General features: G+C 43.0%; 1 protein-coding gene across 2 annotated transcripts in view; it reads right to left on the bottom strand.

The window, feature by feature from the left end:
- The window catches only part of LOC126284394 (netrin receptor UNC5C), a 1,047,805-nt gene that overhangs the window by 301,946 nt on the left and 725,854 nt on the right, over positions 1-20,005 (bottom strand). Inside the window, exon 1 of one of the 2 annotated variants that reach the window (XM_049983290.1) lies at positions 5,381-5,583. The exons of the other annotated variant lie outside the window; for it this stretch is intronic. The gene's annotated coding sequence lies outside the window, so the exon portion shown is untranslated. Of the gene's footprint in view, positions 1-5,380; positions 5,584-20,005 lie in introns of those variants that run through there. 2 annotated transcript variants of the gene reach the window in all.

The raw sequence follows: 20,005 nt of genomic DNA, 5'->3' as shown, positions 1-20,005 counted from the left end.
ATACACACTACCAACTGCGTTTTTCGTGTATTACGAAATTTTTAGGTGAGATGTTTGCAGTGTGTGTGCAGCTACATTAATCTCACTCTTTATTGTATTTTGCACGACTCTATATTACGCCAAAGACACCAGAACAATGCAGCAATCCACAAATCGCAAACATTACTTCTAAAATGTTTAACACTAGAAAAACGCACTGGTAATGGGAATTACTTCCCGAAACGCGTTGTGCAGAAAATAAATAGAGGAAAAACATGGCTGGCAGCAACAAATGCTATTTTATAACACAGAAGATCATTGAAATTTAAGCCAGTTTCTAAAAGTCTCCAATATTGTTAAATTAACTGTGACTAACAAAATCTTCATTTTCTTTTAACCATAAATGCGGATTTTTTGAAAATCTACCTGTATGTGCTTCAGCATATCTGAGTTGTGCCAACCGTTGTAAGTATATAGTATTGTTAGTTTCTTTTCATGTAGTCGGCAATGTACTTAGCATTAAGCAAATATTCGATATTCACCGATTTTTCAAAATGACTTAAGCTGTGTCCACAGCACCGTGTGAACAGACACACACTCACACACACACACACACACACACCACTAATGTAATGCGGGTAAAAATATAACAATTTCTATCTTAGTTACGCTGTCCTGCCTAAAACAACTATCAGGCGACATACATTCAGCAAATAAACAAAATTGTTACTGTAACGAAACTTTCCATAAGACTCCGCAATAATCTTAAAACTCCTTTAAAATATTTTTTGAAAATTAATGAAAATTCTTCAGAACCACATTAGCTGTAGGTGCATCTTCAGATGATAATTTGTATTGTATACAAAAGATGTTTTTATAAAATGCTGTTTTTGTATAGTATACAATAGCGAGAAGAAGAAATAAGCTTTTACATACAAGCTTTCACTTCATAAAACTATAGAGAATATACAATATCCCAGCGTTGATATTGTAAACCAATTAATTGCGTAACCTCTTAAAAGGCTAATATAATTACTTGTGGTGTTGCAGTTCTTATTTCCGTGCCTGGTAAGGAAACTGGATGAGGAATTAGACAAAAGTGGTAGAAATCAGCGTGTTACCACAGCACAAATAAAGGAGACGAACACCACAACATCGAAGCCATGGAAAGCTGTAGATTGTGTAACAAATGCGCAGATAGCAAAGTAAAAATTCAATGGCTTCATGAAAGAAAGGAAATAAAGTAACCCACTGAAGACAGCACAAAAACTGCTGAAACATCGCAGGGTGAAACAAAACTCCAAATGCGGTATCCCTTATTCTAAAAGGCTGATCATAGAATCGGTAAACCTGAAATTTATACACCGTATACTGGACGTCGAAAGGGTCGAAACCCTCCAATAAAATATCAAGGGAACGACAGCAAATCACTGCAAATTAAAACATATCGAGCAATAACAGTGATAATCAGCACGTCGCACCGAAAGATACCACTCACCGAAGTTGTGTTATAACAGAATCAAGATCTAAAAAGTTGGCTCATTAAAGCAGTCCACACAAAAAAGGAGTGCAGTAAGTACATACAAGATCTCTGTCGGGTGGATAAAACAAAGTTCATGTCGATCACCTACAGACGAACATCAACCGACAGAATTCTTTTATCCGACAGTAGCTGATCATAAATAGGAAAAAAAAGGGGCAGCCAGCGAACAACTTATAAACCAGGAAGAACTGAGAAGAAAAAACTTTTTGGAAATTTTCCAATAAAAGTGTTAAGACAGTGGTAAAGGAAATATGAAAGTTTAAAAGTGGTCATCTTGCACTAGGCTACTGAGAGTTCCTCTTGTACTCTATCCATTATCGTGGGCTGTTGTGACAGTCGCACAGTAGAAGAGGCCACTGAGAGGTACTACTAGGAATTGAACGCGGCCCGAGTATTTTATAAAAAACACTTTTTGTATTCACTATAGAGTACCAGCTGAAGATGCGCCTGTAATGCTGTGAAGCTGACTGTGTTGCCGAATAAAAGAACATTTCTACAGCTAATGAGGAATTGAAGAATATTCATTGGTGTTCAAAAAAATTTAAAAGATTTTTTAGATTTTGGAGAATTTTTAGAAATTTATTTACCGTAACAATGTGTAATCTAAGCTGCCGGTGCCTTGACTACAAAATAATCGGTACTAATGTGCCTGGCACGGCAGAAAGAGCGTATTTTAAACATTTAAATTACAATAAAAATACTCTAAATAGAAAAAGGCAATTGCGAAGACGATTAAGACATTATGATCCGGAAGAATTGTGATCTGTTCGTATCTAAACTACTAGCCATATAGAAACATGCATGGACTCTTGAAAACAATGATCGTTCGAGTCGCAACTCGCGCACTTCAAACGGTATTAAATCTGCCCTGGAAACAGCTAACCAGATGGACAGAAAGGTTTTTTTTTTCGCACTCACAGCTACGTCTATTGAATAAAATACGTTCGTGCGGCTTATAGAACCAAGTTTGCGATTATATTGAAAATATATTGACATACAAAATGCAGTAAATTATCCTGGATGTAATGTACGTTGCAGACGACTAATGAAGTATTATTGATACTATACAATGATGAGTTAATCGACCGTATTAGTTGCAATATCAGACTTTTAGATGATGGTATGGCTATCTACGGGAGAGTTTTACTCAAGAAAAATTGTAGTAAAATTCAGTTAGATGTTCAAATGGCTCTGAGCACTATGGGACACAACTGCTGTGGTCATTAGTCCCCTAGAACTTAGAACTACTTAAACCTAACTAACCTAAGGACATCAAACACATCCATGCCCGAGGCAGGATTCGAACCTGCGACCGTAGCAGTCGCACGGTTCCGGACTGCGCGCCTAGAACCGCGAGACCACCGCGGCAGGCTTCAGTTCGATGCTGACAAAGCAGCATACGAATGCAAAGACTGGTAACTACCTCTTAATGTAGAAGAAATGGAAAAAAAGTAGTAGCCTCCGGCCAAATGATTAATAAATCAGAACTATAACTTTATGAGAGAAACATCTACGCAGTGACCCTCCTTTGCTCTTTTCATGGCTGGTGTACGATATACGTACTACATAATATGCGCCAGAATGTTCCCCGAAAATTCTTCTGTCACATAACGAAAAGTGTGTTAAATATGCGGTAGATCTCTGGCTGCCACACGCATTGAATGACCGAACTGTCACCTTCTACTGTGGTCTAGACCTCAGATTACGCTATAGATTAGTCTGCGTGCTTCATTCGATCTGGAGTCCGTCGTCTCACGCACATAGCTTGACGTAAAGGTCTATACTACATGATTACTCTGCAAATTCACACTTAAGTGTGGCCAAATTTTCATAGAAGCATTTTCAGACTCTTTCTCAACTGGATTAGTGAGTGGGAAAACATAAAACCTAAATTTTTTCGTGTGGCCTTAATTTCTCAAACATTCGAATTATATAACCAACTGGTTGTAAATACCTGTTTGGTACAATTGACCTATGTTTCGACACCTACCAAGGGTGCCATCATCAGGCTTGAGCATAGCTGCTCTGAATTCTGACCATTGCTTTCTCACAGTTTAATTTTACGGTTTCTCAAAGTTTCATTCTGATGAAGACACCCTTAGTACGTGTCGAAAGTACCACACAGCTATTTGCTATCACTTGGCTGTATAATTCCTATGTTGGAAAATTGTATATGGTTGCTGAGAAAGAGTGATGTTTACAACTGTAGCATTAATTTCTCTTATTTTATTACAATGGCCATTTCTCCAGTTATAGGTGAGAGTCAAAAAATATTTTGATATTCAGAGGATAAAGATGGTTATTGAAATTTCGTGAAACGATCTAGCTGCAACGAAAAATGTCTGTGCTTCGACATTTGCCACTACAGTTCGCTTATCATACTCGTCACACTCTCTCTCCTATTTCGAGAAAATGCAGAACGGGCTGCCCTTCTTTGAACTTTTTCGATGTTCTCCGTCAGTCCTATCAGGTAGAATCCGACATCGCGCAGCTGTACTCCAGTAGAGGACGGGCAAAAGTAGTCGAGGCAGTCTCTATAATAGATTTGGTAAATTGCATAGATGTTCTTCCTATAAAACGCAGCCTTTGTTTCGCCTTCTCCACATTTTCTATGTGATGGTTAGAATTTAAGTTGTTAGTAATTGTAGTGCCTAGGTATTTAGTTGAAACGACAGCGATTACAACTGTCCATGTAGTCGAAATTTAATTTTTCTTTTTGAGGACAGTACACGTTTTATTGTGTGGTGCCCATCGCCTCATTTCGCACCATGCAATTCGAGTAGATCTTATGATGGCCTTACCAGACGGCAAACGACAGCATCATCTGCAAACTATCTGAGGACTCTTCAGATTCTCTCTTAAATCGTTTATATAGATTAAGAATAACAAAGGGCCTGCAAAACTTCCATAGGAGCCCTAGATATCATTTCGGTTTCACTCGATGGCTTCCCGACAGTAATGCGAACTGTGACCTTCCTGACAGGAAATCACGTAAGTGAGACAGTTTTCCATAAGCACGCTGTTCGAATACAAACCGCTTGTGAGGAACGATGCCAAAAGGGTTCTGGTTATCTAGAAATGTGTAACCAACTTCAGATCTCCTATCGATACCCCTCATTACTTCGTGACAATGTACAGAAGTAAGAAGTGGAATGACCACGTAATTCTTGTTGCAGGTAAAGCAGATGGTAAGCTATGATCTACCGTTTGGTTGTGGGAAAAATAAAAAAAAAGGCTTTGAGCACTATGGGACTTAACATCTCAGGTCATCAGTCGCCCTAGAACGTAGAACTACTTGAACCTAACTAACCTAAGGGCATCACAGGCATCCATGCCCGAGGCAGGATTCGAACCTGTGACCGTAGCAGTCGCGCGGTTCCGGAGTGAAGCGCCTAGAACCGCTCCGGAAAATAGAAGTTTACCTGCTAAAAGAGATCATTTACAGAATAGTAATAACAGAAAACCGAAAGTATGCAAAAGAAGAGCGGCACTTGTTCGATTGACAGGGATTGTGACAGAAACGCCCGCAGATGGTAACTGGCCAACACCTAAGAACGACGCTGCCTATCTCACGAATGTCTTTGCAGAAAATGTAATGGTTGGGCTTTCAGCACTAAAGCTACTAATTTCTTCCATCTATTAGTGCCCGGAAAGATAAAGTTACAGTACTGATAACTTGTACAGAGACAAACAAAAATCACCATTCTTTCCGCGTCTTACGGGAATGTAACTGGAAGAAACTTTGATCAGTGATACATTAAAAAGAACCATGCGTCACATAACATACTCGGGATAATTTGTTGATTGACGGTGCCGGCGCGGAAGGAAATATTATTCTACAGAAAAATATTCACATACGTTTCTCTGCATGGAGACGGTCATTGTAACAGGAAACTGCTGTACTCCGATGCACTCACTCACTCCTGTTAGTTCACACTTGCACAGTTCACGCGCGAGGTTCAGCAACTTCACCGTCGCACCTCCCGGCAGCGGATCGGAGCGTCCGTTCGCGCACTCGGCCACGAGACGACTGACTATACCTGAGGCTGTCGGTTGCGTGCTCCCCCGCCAGCTGCCGAGTCCGGGCAACCAGCAGGTAGCCAGTATCCCCCCCTCCACCGCTCCGAAGACACACTCCTGGAAATTGCTGCCCTCTAGCAGTCAGACGGCGAACTACTCGAGCGCTTGTAGGAGTGAGACACGACCACACGAGCGGAGGGGCTGGTTTTAGATCGCTAACCCTTTTTGGATCAGGTTACTGATAGCCTGTGAGTGTAGCTGGGGTTTGAATTCCTACCGCAACCAAACAGCTACCACTTAATGTTTGTGAGAATGATTTCGTTTGATTGATTTTGAAGATAAGCGTCTTCGGTTTTGGGTGATCAAATGTTAGGCACGTGGTTTTTGTGTCCTGACTTGTTTGCGTGGGTGTTCCAACCGTCGGCCAGTCGATAAAAGTGAGTCTCAACGACAATTTAGTCACTGGGTAACGTCCACAGCAGTACACAGACCTAATTTCTCAGGATGCACCCGCTCTCCTGAATAAATTCCTGCTACCAGAATGGCAAATTTTCGCATTCAGTAAACTTTACTACTTAAGTCGGGTGTGCCATTAGCACAGAGAGAATCCTAATCATTCGCAATAATTTATGAACAAACTCCCGTCAACTGTGTTTCAGATTTTAATTTGCAATGTGTACCTTCTTTGTCTAGATTTTAAACATTCAAATGAGGCTTGCCGTCTGGAGCTGGTGGAGTATTTGCACCTGGAAAATGTTATGTAGTTATACAAATGTAAAAAAAAGAAAAAAAAGAGGGCGTTAATGAAAGACAACTTCAGAGTTATGCAATGCTTGTCTGTTGTAAGAAAAACTTTCACTGGTGGGCCCTGGCGAAAGTCTTCGAGAATGCGTGTTTTTGTTTTACACATATCATCACAAAACTAAGAAGGACATATCAAAAATAGCCCCCTACGCGACAAAAGACATCGTTTATAGTCCTATTTTATATATATGACACACTGGAAAAACAGAACAGCTGTCAATATAATTTTCTTATTATTACGAGAAATTATGTAAATTAAAATGAAAAAAGTTACACTTTTCTATCAAGTTTATGTTTGAATGTACAGGAAATGATAACTTGAAGCAAGAGATACAATGAGTGGGATGCCATACGCCAAAGTTTCTTGAAAGTATTTAGAACTCGAGTGTTCGCTGTCCGTCTTTTCGTTCAGTTTATATGATTTGATTCTGCGTTTTTGTGCTTTTCCGGTCGGCTTCCGCTGAGCTGCTTATTGCAGCCTGCCCACTCTTAAAAACGACAAAAACGTCTTTTACTGAGCACGCGGGTAAACTGAAGTCCAAATAACGTGGAGTGGTTTTAGAACGTTGCGTTCGCTCAATACTGTATGCCATGCGTGCATCAAAGACTAATGGCAGCATTAGACACACAAAATCAAAGCAATGCTAATGGCAGATAAGCACACAACGAGACCCAACTTTGACGTACAACTCAATACAAGTCTACGCAATTAGAGTTGCTAATGGCCTTACACATTGCTGTCGTACAAAGTTTGTCCCTACTCGACCGTGCTGACAAGATCATCTCAGGGTAATGACTGTCTCATCATGTCCTAGCGCCGTGTTGCTACAAACATCGAATAACAATTCGCACATCTTCGTGCTCGTTCGGAAATGATCGTTTCTGATAACAAGCGCCGACTTCTTAAGACTCGAATCGTAAGATTTGCATACCTGCGTGACTTTAGCACTGTTAATGAACAGTTTCCCTGGTACCTGTGTGTTTTACAGTTATTGGCTTTAGCTTAACAATTATCAGTGAGCATTGGCGATTTGGCGCTGACGTCGCTATCCTCTCCCCAGCAGCCAGCAGGTAGCGGCAGTCTGGTCTCATGTTCTCTCTCGCGTCCCAGCGGCCACCTCACTCCACTGCCAGCTTATACGTAGCCACCTGTAGCTTTACTGAGTCATATTTGCCCCACACAAGTGGGAGTAAATGCGTCGGTCTCTTTAAAGCGCTGCCCGTCTCACGTTCTTGAATAAAACTTTACCTGTTGCCTCGAAGGATACTACTTTTACAAACTGCGACATATAGAGTACAGTATCAAAAACTTCTCTAGATAAGAAAGTGTGAGACGGAGACACTTAGTTTTTTCCCTGGCTTCGTAGTTCGTGGAAGTTATTAGGTATCGGCATATTTACACGTCGGTGGCTCATAAATCGTTCCACAGGATATTGCTTGACTACAGTTGTTTGATTAATCACTTTGTGCTGCTTCACAAGCTGAATGAAGGCAAATAAGTAATTTTTTCCGTGACATGTGGTACTTAACATTATCGAGCCGTGACACACATTATTATTGATTGCTATTTGTATCTCTAATTAGTTTGCGGAGGCTATTACAAGCAACGCGAAGGATATGATTAAGAATCTACTACTGTTGCGTAAGTTCTTCGGATTCTGATTCCTGTAAACAGAATGAAAAAAGTGAGTAATACATTGCTTAGCAGTTTGTTCAGTATATCATTCCAAGCCACTGAATGTCACGAGTTTCTTCCCCTAACGTTAGTGTAAAGAGATACATGTTCGGTGAATATACGAATAGGAATAAATTATAGTAATTTACGAGTAAAGAATCAGTAAATGAAAATATTTCTACGCTGTTAATCAAATAACTGCTGTGTTTGGTGTTAACTGATGTAACGATATTGTTGAACATGTACTTTCTTCCCAAATCCGAGTGCCTACACGGAATCTTACATAATCTCACACATGCCAAAACATCAAATATAGTAAGGTTATGCTGCACTTTCACAGTTGATAGCTGTCCCTCTTCACACCTGTGCATACATGTTGGTTCCGCACGAGTGTTCTGCAGGCTATTGAAATAATGTCGTTCGATTCGACCTGTGAGCAGTCTGTGATCACAAGCGGATCAGAAGAAAAAGAGTGGTTGACTGCCTATCAAGATTTTGAGGCATCCGTGGACGACGTACCATATAGCTGTTTGAGTAATTTGCTGTAGAGACAGTGAAAGACCTCGTGGCCGGCATTTCAGCTGCTTTTGAAAATTGTTAACCAAATGCCAGGAATCTTTGCTGCTGTCCGACAGTTCCTTCGTACCTCATGGATTTATGTTTAAAGGCCGAAGACTGAGCTACCAGCGACCGAAAAGTAAAATTAGAATTTAATAACCCTTCGATGAAAAGATAATTAGAAATGAAGCCCAATGGATAGTATGACTAGACAGGAAAGGAAATACGCCACCTCTTTCCAAAACGAACAATTGAGTCTTTTGCGTTAAGCATTTAACACAAAGTACAGAAAACGTAAATCAGGATGACCAGGGATGGATCTGAACCATACACCCTTCGATTAATCTAAAACGCCATGCCATACCGTCTATGCTCAAATAATGATGTAAAAATGAGTCAGAAAAGAATTACTTAAAAATATATCGTACGATTAAAAATACAGCGAAACTGTCTTTCTTCTGCAAACTATCATTACATAATTTTGTACTATTTATAAATTTTGATGTTTCGTGCCTCATCACGAAATTCGCTTTATGACAATTTCGGTAGAACTAGAGGAAGTTAGGCGCTTAGAGAAGGTTATAGGGACCTAGTTCTTCCCGTCGACCGTCATCCAATAGAATGAGTGAAGAAGATTAGCTTTTAAAGTCCCGTGGACGACAAGATCGTTAGAGGGGCAGTACAAGTTCGGGACTGGGGAAGGATAGCGAAAGGTATTGGTCTCGTCCTTCTCGAGGAGACATACTGGTATTTGCTTTCAGCAATTTAAGAAAACTGCACACAATCTAAGTCCTGATGGCCGGTGTGTGATGTGAACCTTTGTCCTCTCGAATGTCACTCCAGGGTGTTCGCCTCTGCTCCACCTTGATCGGTCGAGTCCCCGGGCAGAGAAAATCCCCAAACCGGCTGGAAATCAAACCCTGGACCCTGTGATCCAGAGGCAGCAACGCTGGCCACGAGACCATGAGGTGCGGACATTATCTAATAGTGACAGTTAAAACTGCCTAGAGGTGATAAGGTGTGACAACACTTCAGAAACGGGGCAGTGTGTGGATATTACAAAAACTTCTCAGGACGAAATGGTGGAAATTGGACTCCTTTAATTTTGAGGTACACAATGGTCCCAGCATTAGGGACGGCAAGAAATGACCAGTTAAAACCGATACCAGTATTTTAATTCTCAATAAACGATAATTTTCGGTGTTTGTTTTTTCTTGGTTATAACAGGTGTTATTGTTTCTTTACTAATAACCGGGTAAAAAAATAAAGTATCAATTAGTGATAGCAACAGTGCTAAAATATTTGTTTTCAAATAAACTTTATTCACGAAGTTTGCGCTACTTTGAAATTTGTGTTATTATAGAAAACGGGGAAAAGCGACCAGTGGTATTTTAATAAGATTGCCGATATAAACGAGCAACAAACACGTGGCATAAGAATTGGTACTGCATTGGTGAGACAAAAATGCACCTGTTACAATGTGGTGTGGCCTATCAGATGGTACGCGGGTACAAGCGGTGTGCAAGACTTGCGCAGTCTGATCTACATGGTGGTTCCTCATTGTCGTCGTCGGACATGAGTTGTATTACAGAATGGCATCATTCCTCTTCTGAATGTATTGTACGAAGTGCGCTATCAGAGAAGTAAAGTGCTTCATTTCCTTTAAAAGATCAGAAACGAGAGGAGATACAACAAATTTTCGATGTAATATAAGGAGAAAACTTTAAACTGAACAGTTTATTCGTAACTAAAAATTAGACCAAAATTATCAGTCTCTAACGCACAAACACAACGATGTGCTAGCAGACGGCATTTCCCGATGTAAGCGAGAAATGAACCGAAAATCACCGTAAGTACTTATTCTTATCGAACTGTTTTTCAATCTAAAATCAAATCAAAATGTAAATAACTTAATTAAAGACCACTTATGATGATTTGCCTCCATAAAGAGAAACGAGTCTTGTGAAAAAAATCACGCATTTTGTAATTGAATCGACAGAACAAGAATACCTCCAAGAAGTTCATTCGTAGTTTACACACGGCTACACAGTGTTGCTTTATCCAAACCTTTATCTGCTTTTAGCCCTTGAAAACGAACAAATGAATACGAAAAAGGGAGTTCTTCAGCCTTAGTTTTCAATCTGATTGATAGTTTCAACGATTTGAAGTGGAATGATGGTATAAAATTAATTGTTCGTAAGGCGGGTGCCAGGTTGGGATTCATTGGGAGAATGCTTAGAAAATGTAGTCCATCAACAAGGGAGCTGACTTACAAAACACTCGTTCGACCTATACTTGAGTGTTGCTCATCAGTGTGGGATCCGTACCAAGTAGGGTTGACAGAGGAGATAGAGAAGATCCAAAGAAGAGCGGCAAGTTTCGTCACAGGGTTATTTGGTAAGTGTGATAGCGTTACGGAGATGTTTAGCAAAGTCAAGTGGCAGACTCTGCAAGAGAGGCGCTCTGCATCGCGGTGTAGCTTGCTGTCGAGAGGGTGCGTTTCTGGATGAGGTATCGAATATATTGCTTCCCCCTACTTATACTTCCCGAGGAGATCACGAATGTAAAATTAGAGAGATTCGAGCGCGCACGGAGGCTTTCCGGCAGTCGTTCTTCCCGCGAACCATACGCGACTGGGACAGGAAAGGGAGGTATTGCCAGTGGCTCGTAAAGTGCCCTCCGCCACACACCGTTCGGTGGCTTGCGGAGTATAAATGTAGATGTAGACCCTATAGCACTGAGTAGTCATAATGCCAAATAGTGGTATGGTCCCCGATGACAACAAGATTTTTGAGAACAGTTTCAAAATGTGAGAATCAATAGGGGAACACTCGTGATATTTTGTAAAAGTCAACTACTTATCATTTTTCGAGGAAAGCAGTGAATGTTGTATGGACTAAGTTTTCTTTTATTGTGCTACATGATGTAATATTTTGATTCTACGTCTCTTGAAATTGAGAGAGTTAAAATTTATCGGTCTTTGTTCGATTTCTACGTTTATTGCAGGAAATAGTAGAAATAAAAGAACCGAAAATCGGTTATTTCAAAAACCAGATGTTTCGGCCATAACCACCTGCAGATTTTTCCTCATTGGAACAGTAAACTATTGTTCGGTAGGTGTATGAAGGTAAATAATTTGTACGTTCCAGTTCTCGTGGAGAAGGTGATTGAGTGAACGGAATATGGGTCACATTTTTTCTGAACACGAAATGAGAGCCAATGTGTGTCCGACGGGCGTAAGCAGCGCACCCTTCGTGTGGTGAGTAATACGGGAAGGGCCGCCTAACTGTTTGTGGCCGTGTATTTGCTCGGCCCACCGATATGGAAATAATGACGCCAGTTACTAACTGCTGGTCAGCACGGGAGAGTATTTTCATTATTAACGGCGCCGCCGCGAACGCTGGGACACTCACTGCGGCGGCGACCTTCTCTGGAGGCGTGTGCGCATGCCCAATAGCTCATAGCGGCACACATGCGCAGGCCGCGACGTCTGGCCGGACGGATTTGAATAACAAATTAAGAGAGCCGACAAGATGCCGAGGGAGTAGGCAAAAAAGCAAACATAGCGATATTTATGTCACTCGTTTCAGTTAACCGGTCCGTCCGTCTCTCTACCTTTCTCTCTCTCTTAGCGAACGGCTTTGTGCGGCGGTGTTTAACGAGCCGCGGCCAGAGAACGCGACGACAGCCGGACGGTAAATAACGGCGAGCAGTGGTTCGCTGTGAGCGGACGGCGGCGTAGGTCGCGGCGGGGCCGAATGAGCCCACAAGGATGGAGCCGCACGCGAAGGCAGGGACGCTCTGGGGAGTGCCCGGGGAAATGAGGGCTCTCTGTGGGTCACGGGACATACCGAGCCGTAAAAGATGGCGTGAACACTTGAACATCTGTTGCGCAGACAAAAGGAACCAGCTACGAAACCCTCAGCCAACGGATGTATACTTAACCTTTCGCAGGATTGTACCGGGTGGTTACAATTAAAAGTGCACTTGCTCCATTGTGGGTTGTACACTACTGGCCAATAAAACTGCAAAACCAAGAAGAACTGCAGATGATAAACGGGTATTCATTGGACAAATATATTATACTAGAACTGACGTGTAATTAATTTTCACGCAATTTGGGTGCATAGATCCTGAGAAATCAGTACCCAGAACAACCACCTCTGGCCGTAATGACGGCCTTGATACGCCTGGGCATTGAGTCAAACAGAGCTTGGATGGCATGTATAGGTACAGCTGCCCATGCAGCTTCAACACGATACCACAGTTCATCAAGCGTAGTGACTGGCGTATTGTGACCAGCCAGTTGCTCGGCCACCATTGAGCAGACGTTTTCAGTTGGTGAGAGATCTGGAGAATGTGCTACCCAGAGCAGCAGTCGAACATTTTCTGTATCCAGATAGGCCCGTACAGGACCTGCAACATACGGTTGTGCATTATCCTGCTGAAATATAGGGTTTCGCAGGGGCCAATAACGGGTAGAGCCACGGGTCGCAACACATCTGAAATGTAACGTCCACTGTTCAAAGTGCCGTCAATGCGAACACGAGGTGACCGAGACGTGTAACCAATGGCACTCCATACCATCACACCGGGTGATACGCCAGTATGGCGATGACGAATAAACGCTTCCAATGTGCGTTCCCCGCGATATCGCCAAACACGGATGCGACCATCATGATGCTGTAAACAGAACCTGGATTCATTCGAAAAAACGACGTTTCGCCATTCGTGCACCCAGGTTCGTCGTTGACTACACCATCGCAGGCGCTCCTGTCTGTGATGCAGCGTCAAGGGTAACCGCAGCCATGGTCTCAGAGCTGATAGCCCATGTTGCTGCAAACGTCGTCGAACTGTTCGTGCAGATGGTTGTTGTCTTGTAAACGTCCCCATGTGTTGACTCAGGGATCGAGACGTGGCTGCACGGTCCGTTACAGCCATGCGGATAAGATGCCTGTCATCTCGACTGCTAGTGATACGAGGCCGTTGGCATCCAGGACGGCGTTCCGTATTTCGCTCCTGAACCCACCGATTCCATATTTTGCTAACAGTCATTGGATCTCGACCAACGCAAGCAGCCATGTCGCGAGACGATAAACCGCAATCGCGATAGGCTACAATCCAACCTTTATCAAATTCGGAAGCGTGATGGTACGTATTCCTCCTCCTTGCACGAGGCATCAGAACGACGTTTCACCAGGCAACGCCGGGCATTTGCTGTTTGTACATGAGAAATCGGTTGGAAACTCTCCTCATGTGAGCACGTTGTAGGTGTTGCCACCGGCGCCAACCTTGTGTGAATGCTCTGAAAAGCTAATCATTTGCGTATTACAGCAAATTCTTCCTGTCGGTTAAATTTCGCGTCTGTAGCACGTCATCTTCGTGGTGTAGCAATTTTAAAGACCAGTAGTGTAGTTCTCGTATTCAAGTAAAACATAGTATATATTCTAATGTGTTAATAGGGAACCGATTTACTCTGGGAAAAAAAAAAGAATTTAGTTCCAATTCCGGCCACCAGGTGCAAATCTGGTAGTCTGAATGCAAGGAAGACATATAGAAACGTTTCCATATGTAATGGCTAAGAACGGGGCGTGGGCGGAAACTGCCGCTTGCACAGCTTGTTCGACATGAGCACAGGAATCGTTGAAGAGATGCTGCACAGCGCCATATTTGCACCTAGCGCCCAAAATTGGAACTAAATTGTTTCCGTCGTAAAGCGGTTCTACATCAGCGTATAACGCATTAATCAAGTTTCGCTGCCATATGATGATTATAGCCCACAATGGTCCTATGTCAGTAGCTGCACTTTAATTATAACCGCCCGCTAGTATTTTGCATCTTCTATATCAAGTGCGTTTTCCTACAAGGGCATTGGCGATCACTAGTAACATGATCTGCGTTTGTCCATGGCTTTTATGGTCAGCAATTTTATGCCCAATCCAAACCTCCGGCTTAAGTCCTGCAAGCAGGTTAATAATCTACGTCTTGGACCACTTCTGCTACCAATCTTTCTTTGAAATAATAGTTACAGTAAAACACTCCGCCTTCAGGCCGTAAGTGGCCCATCGGGACCATCCGACCACCGTGTCATCCTCAACTGAGGAAGCGGATAGGAGGGGCGTGTGGTCAGCACACCGCTCTCTAGGTCGTTATTATAGTTTTCTGTGACCGAAGCCGCTACTATTTGATCGAGTAGTTCCTCAGTTGGCATTACGAGGCTGAGTGAACCCCGAAAAACGGCAACAGCGCATGGCGACCCGGATGGTCACCTATCCAATTGCTAGCCCAGCCCGACAGATCTTAACTTCGGTGATACGATGGGAACCGGTGTATCCACTGCGGCAAGGCCGTTGCCATTAGCTACAGTAGTTTGTTCTTATTGTTGCGCATTACATGGGAAAAGTATCCAGGTTTCCTTTTCAGTACTGAGAATATCTGAATCTATCATATTCCATAGCGCTGCCACATTTCATCTGTTCATAGTGTCCTTAATATTCTTCAGTGTGCCCCCATTACAAACGTCTCAACGTCTTACCTAATACCGCGGTAACCATGACTCAGCTATATAGACTAAAAAGAAGGCAGGAAGGAAGCAAGGTTAGGATTTAACGTCTTGTCCATATCGAGGTCATTAGGAACGGAGAACAAGCTTGAAATATTTAAAGGCTTGGGAAGGAAATCGGTCGTGCCGTTTCGAAGGCATTTGGCTGTAGCTATTTAGGGAAATCACCGATGATCTAGATCAAGAAGCCGAAGGCGGATTTGAACCGTCGTCCTCCAGAATACGAGTCCACTGTGCTAGCCGCTGCTCACTGTTGCACGATCATAGTGTAGGATACTGAACACGCAGCATCAAAGTAGTAGACTCCGAAGTGTGATACTTATGTCAAGCCTACTCATAAGTCTCTTCATTGTCTGGAAAGAATTTGTGACATGATAATTCTGAAGAGAACTACTTGAGAAAAGTCCCAGCTATTGCCGGTCTGACACACCAAATGCTTATGTGAAGAAACCTGTTCAATCTTATCACTACCAAGTGTGTTTCCTGAATTACAACTCGGTTTCCATTTTGTCGTCTTGGTTCTTAAACTATTGATGTCTTCAGTAACAGAGTTCATTATCTCTTGCACACGTTCTATCCTGGATGCAAGAAAAAGATAATTATCAGCAAATCCAATGTGACTGATGACAGCTCCATAACCACGAATCCTTGCTATTTTCCTTCGAGAGCAACTCCGTAATATTTTTAGAAGGGATATAAGAAACTCTGCTCTACAACGATGATATTCTCGATTGCTTTCGAGAACCCGAAGTTCAAAGCTTTTGACAATGTTCACTAGAAAACTCTCTTTGAGATTCTGAAGGTGGCAGGCGTAAAACACAGGGAGAAAAACGCTATTTACAACTGATACAGAAACCAGAGAGCAGTTGTAGAAGTCGACCGGCATGAAAGGGAGGCAGTGGTTGAAAAGGAATGAGACAGGGTTGCAGCCTATGCCCAGTGTTATTCAATCTGTACACTGAGCAAGCAGCAAAGGAAACCAAAGAAAAATTTTGGAGTAGGAACTAAAGTTGAGGGAGAAGAAATAAAAACTTTGACGAATGCCCATGACATTGTAATTCTGTCACAGACAGCAAAGGACTTGGAAGAGCAGTTGGCCAGAATGGACAGTGTATTGAAAGGATGGTATAAGGTGAACATCACCAAAAGGAAAATACGGATAATGGAATGTAGTCGAATTAAATCAGGTGGTGCTAAGGGAATTAGATCAAGAAATGAGACACTTAAAATGGTAGTTGAGTTTTGCTATTTGGGCAGCGAAACAAGTGATGATGGCCAAAGTAAACTTTCAATCGCAAGAAAAGAATTTCTGAAAAAGAGAAATTTGTTAACACGGAATGTAAATTCAAGCATTAGAAGTCTTTTTTAAGGTATTTTTCTGGAGTGTAGCCATGTACTGAAATAAAACATGGACGATAAACAGTTTAGATGAAAAGAGAACAGAAGCTTTCGAAATGCGGTGCTACGGAAGAATGCTGATTAAGTGGGTCGATCACGTAACTAATGGGGAAGTACTGAATAGAATTGGGGAGACAAGAAATTCCTGGACCATCCCGACAAAAAGAAAGGTTCGTTTGATGTGATTCTGAGACATCAAGCTATGACCAGTTTAGTGCTGGAAAGAAGTGTGGTGAGACCAAGAGATGAATACAGTAAGCAGTTTCAGAAAGATGTAGGTTTCAGTTCAGGGACGAAGAGGATAGAGTGGCATGGAGAGCTCTATCAAACCAGTCTTTGGACTGAAACCACTACAAATTACACACGCCTGATGATGCTTCATTTCAGTGAAACGAAACGAGTTTGGTGACAAAAACGCCCTTTTGTTTTAGTAGATGCAAAGACGGAATTAAAGTATCTTCAGCAAGTTTTCAATGTTGTTTCTGAAGATCCGGTAGTAATTAAAATTTTTGTGACCGTGTCTGACACAGTATAAAACAAATTTCGATCAAAAATTTTGTACGTGGCTGCACGTTCAGACACCGTGAATAGTTACAACTGTAAGAAAAACAGCCCCCGGTCACTATTTTTAACAAATTAACCTGGTTTCAGCACTGCTGTGAGTGTCTTCTTCAGAATTTAAAACAAAGAATAGCCTATATTCTATAACATGGTCAAAGAATAATGACTGAAAACGTATGGTAGGGTATAAGTACGGAATCATCGTAAAAGACTGACAGTACTTATACGTCATTTATAAAATAATAAATATGCCAAAAGGGCACTAGTCACAAAGATATTTAAGATAAAGAAAACTCGTTTTGCAATCTGCACCACGCAAGTAACGAGCAGCCCTTAGTGGCTCACCACCACAGATTTCTTTATCTTCAATATCTTTGTGATTAATGCCCTTTTGGCATATTTATTATTTTATAAATGACATTTAAGTACTGTCAGTCTTTTACGATGATTCGGTACTTATACCCTATCATACGCTTTTATTCATTATTCTGTGACCATGTTATAGAATATAGACCATTCTTTGTTTTAAATTCTGAAAAAGACACTTGTAGCAGTGTTGAAACCAGGTTACTTTGTTAAAAATAGTGACCGAGGGCTGATTTTCTTTCAATTGTAAATTTGGTCAGTTCTGATTGAAAAAATTTTGGCATTACAGTTGCTGTTCAGACACCTCCAGTCTTCGTCATCAGTGGTTTTTATAAAGCAGACAACCTCGTGATAGCCTTCACCTGTTCTGCCTGCGCCGAGCGGTTCTAGGCGCTACAGTCTGGCGGCCGCGCCACCGCTTCGGTCGCAGGTTCGAATCCTGCCTCGGGCATGGATGTGCGTGATGTCCTTAGGTTAGTTAGGTTCAAGTAGTTCTAAGTTCTAGGGGACTGATGACCTCAGATGTTAAGTCCCATAGTGCTCAGAGCCATCTGAACCATTTTTCTGTTCTGCCTGCCGGGCGAGTTGACGATTTCGGACTGGGGGACTACTGGATCTTAACTTGACTTTTTCTGGTCGCAAATTTCACTGGGCGCCCGAATTTCTACTCGGTGCGGTTTACAGTACAGCGTCAATGAGTGCAGGTAGAGCGAAGGTTTCAGAAGTGAGAGATCAGTCTGTTAGTGTGTGTGTGTGTGTGTGTGTGTGTGTGTGTGTAGAGAGAGAGAGAGAGAGAGAGAGAGAGAGAGAGAGAGAGAGAGAAAGAGAGAAAGAGAGAGGGGGGAGGGAGAGAGATACAAATGGACAGAAAAATTTTGGAAAGTGTGTGTGTGTGTGTTGGCGACAGAGGGAAAAGAGAGAGGCAGAGAGGGGCAGAAAAAGTGAGTGAGCGAGTGAGTATGTGCATGAGAGGTCGAATCGGAGAGTAACGCGTGGATGTTAGCCCTGGGCGTGAGTTGCTACGATCTCTGAGATTAAAACCGTGTCCCCTTCCTTTTTTCGTCAGTTCCGGGGGCGGCCGCCTTGAGTGCTGGCATCGGCGCGGCCGGTAGCCCCGGAAGGTGACCGCGCCGGGCGGCTTTAATTGAATGCGCTGTCCGCGGCCGGCTGAGCGCCCCCAGGGGACCAGAGAGAGGCGGAGAGGGAGGCGGGGGCGGAGGCGGAGGCGCTCTCGTGACGTGGATTATGCCTGCCAGCCGCCTCCCCGTGCCCTGGATTCCTCTTCTTAAAGGGGATGCTCCCAGCTGCGCAGACGACATTCGCTCGTGCGTTTTCAGTCTACCCGAGGACGCGAGCTCAAGACCAGGCGCTTCCATTCCTGGCAGGCGGCGTGGGTCGTCTTTCAGTCTTCGGGACAGAGGAGATACCCGTTCACATGCGATCGAGTGCCACACATTAGTCCATACAGAAAATTTCTCGGCTCGGATCACAAACAGCAGTCCCGATATGCTGGTATTTTTTAAAAGTTTTAGTGACTTTTCATTCGAAACAAGGTAGCCTTTTACAAGTGCTTTTTATCGTTCTTCAAAACAGTTAAATTAATGGTATTCAGGTACAGAGTAACCAATGTTAGTATCTGTTGCGCCAGAGGTTTACGCACGGGCCGGCCCAAGTGGCCGTGTTGTTCTAGGTGCAGTCTGGAACCGCGAGACCGCTACGGTCGCAGGTTCGAATCCTGCCTCGGGCATGGATGTGTGTGATGTCCTTAGGTTAGTTAGGTTTAACTAGTCCTAAGTTCAATGGGACTAATGACCTCAGAAGTTGAGTCCCATAGTGCTCAGAGCCATTTGAACCATTTACGCTCGGGTGACAAAAGTGATGTGTGTGATACCTCTTAACATCGTGTCGGCCCTCCTTTTGCCCAGCCTAGTACCGGAACTCGACGTGGGAAGGAGTCCCTGCAGAAACACTCAGCTGTCAATAACTGCGAAAGTATTGCCGGTGCAGGATTTTGCACACGAATTAACCCCTCTGTTATTTCCCATAAATGTTTGATGGCATTCATGTCGGGCCGCCTGGGTGGCGAAATGATTCGCTCGAATTGTCCAGAACGCGTGGGAATATGGAATCCATGAATGGTTGCAAATAGTATCCAAGTAGCCGAAGACAACCATCTCCCGACAATGATCCGATCAGTTGGACCACAGAACACATTCTATTCCGTGTAAACACAGTCGAGACAGTTATGGAGCTGCTACCAGCTTGCGCAGTGCGTTGTTGACAACTTGGTTTCATGGCTTCGTGGGTCCTGCACCACACTCGAACCCTACCATCAGATCTTACCAATTGAAATCGGGACTCATCTGACCAGGACAAGGTTTTCCAGTCGTCTAGCGTCCATTTCATATGGCCACGAGCCCAGTAGAGGCGCTTCAGGCGATGTCGTGCTGTTAGCAAAGGAACTCGCGTCGGTCGTCTGCTGCCGTGGCCCATTGAGACCAAATTTCGACGCACTGTCTTAGTGGAAACGTTCGTTGTA

Source organism: Schistocerca gregaria, chromosome 8 (assembly GCF_023897955.1).
Source record: "Schistocerca gregaria isolate iqSchGreg1 chromosome 8, iqSchGreg1.2, whole genome shotgun sequence".
In the NCBI taxonomy this organism is placed as follows: Eukaryota; Metazoa; Arthropoda; class Insecta; order Orthoptera; family Acrididae; genus Schistocerca; species Schistocerca gregaria.
Note: the sequence above shows the minus strand (reverse complement) of the source record. Positions and strands in the feature narration are given on the sequence as shown.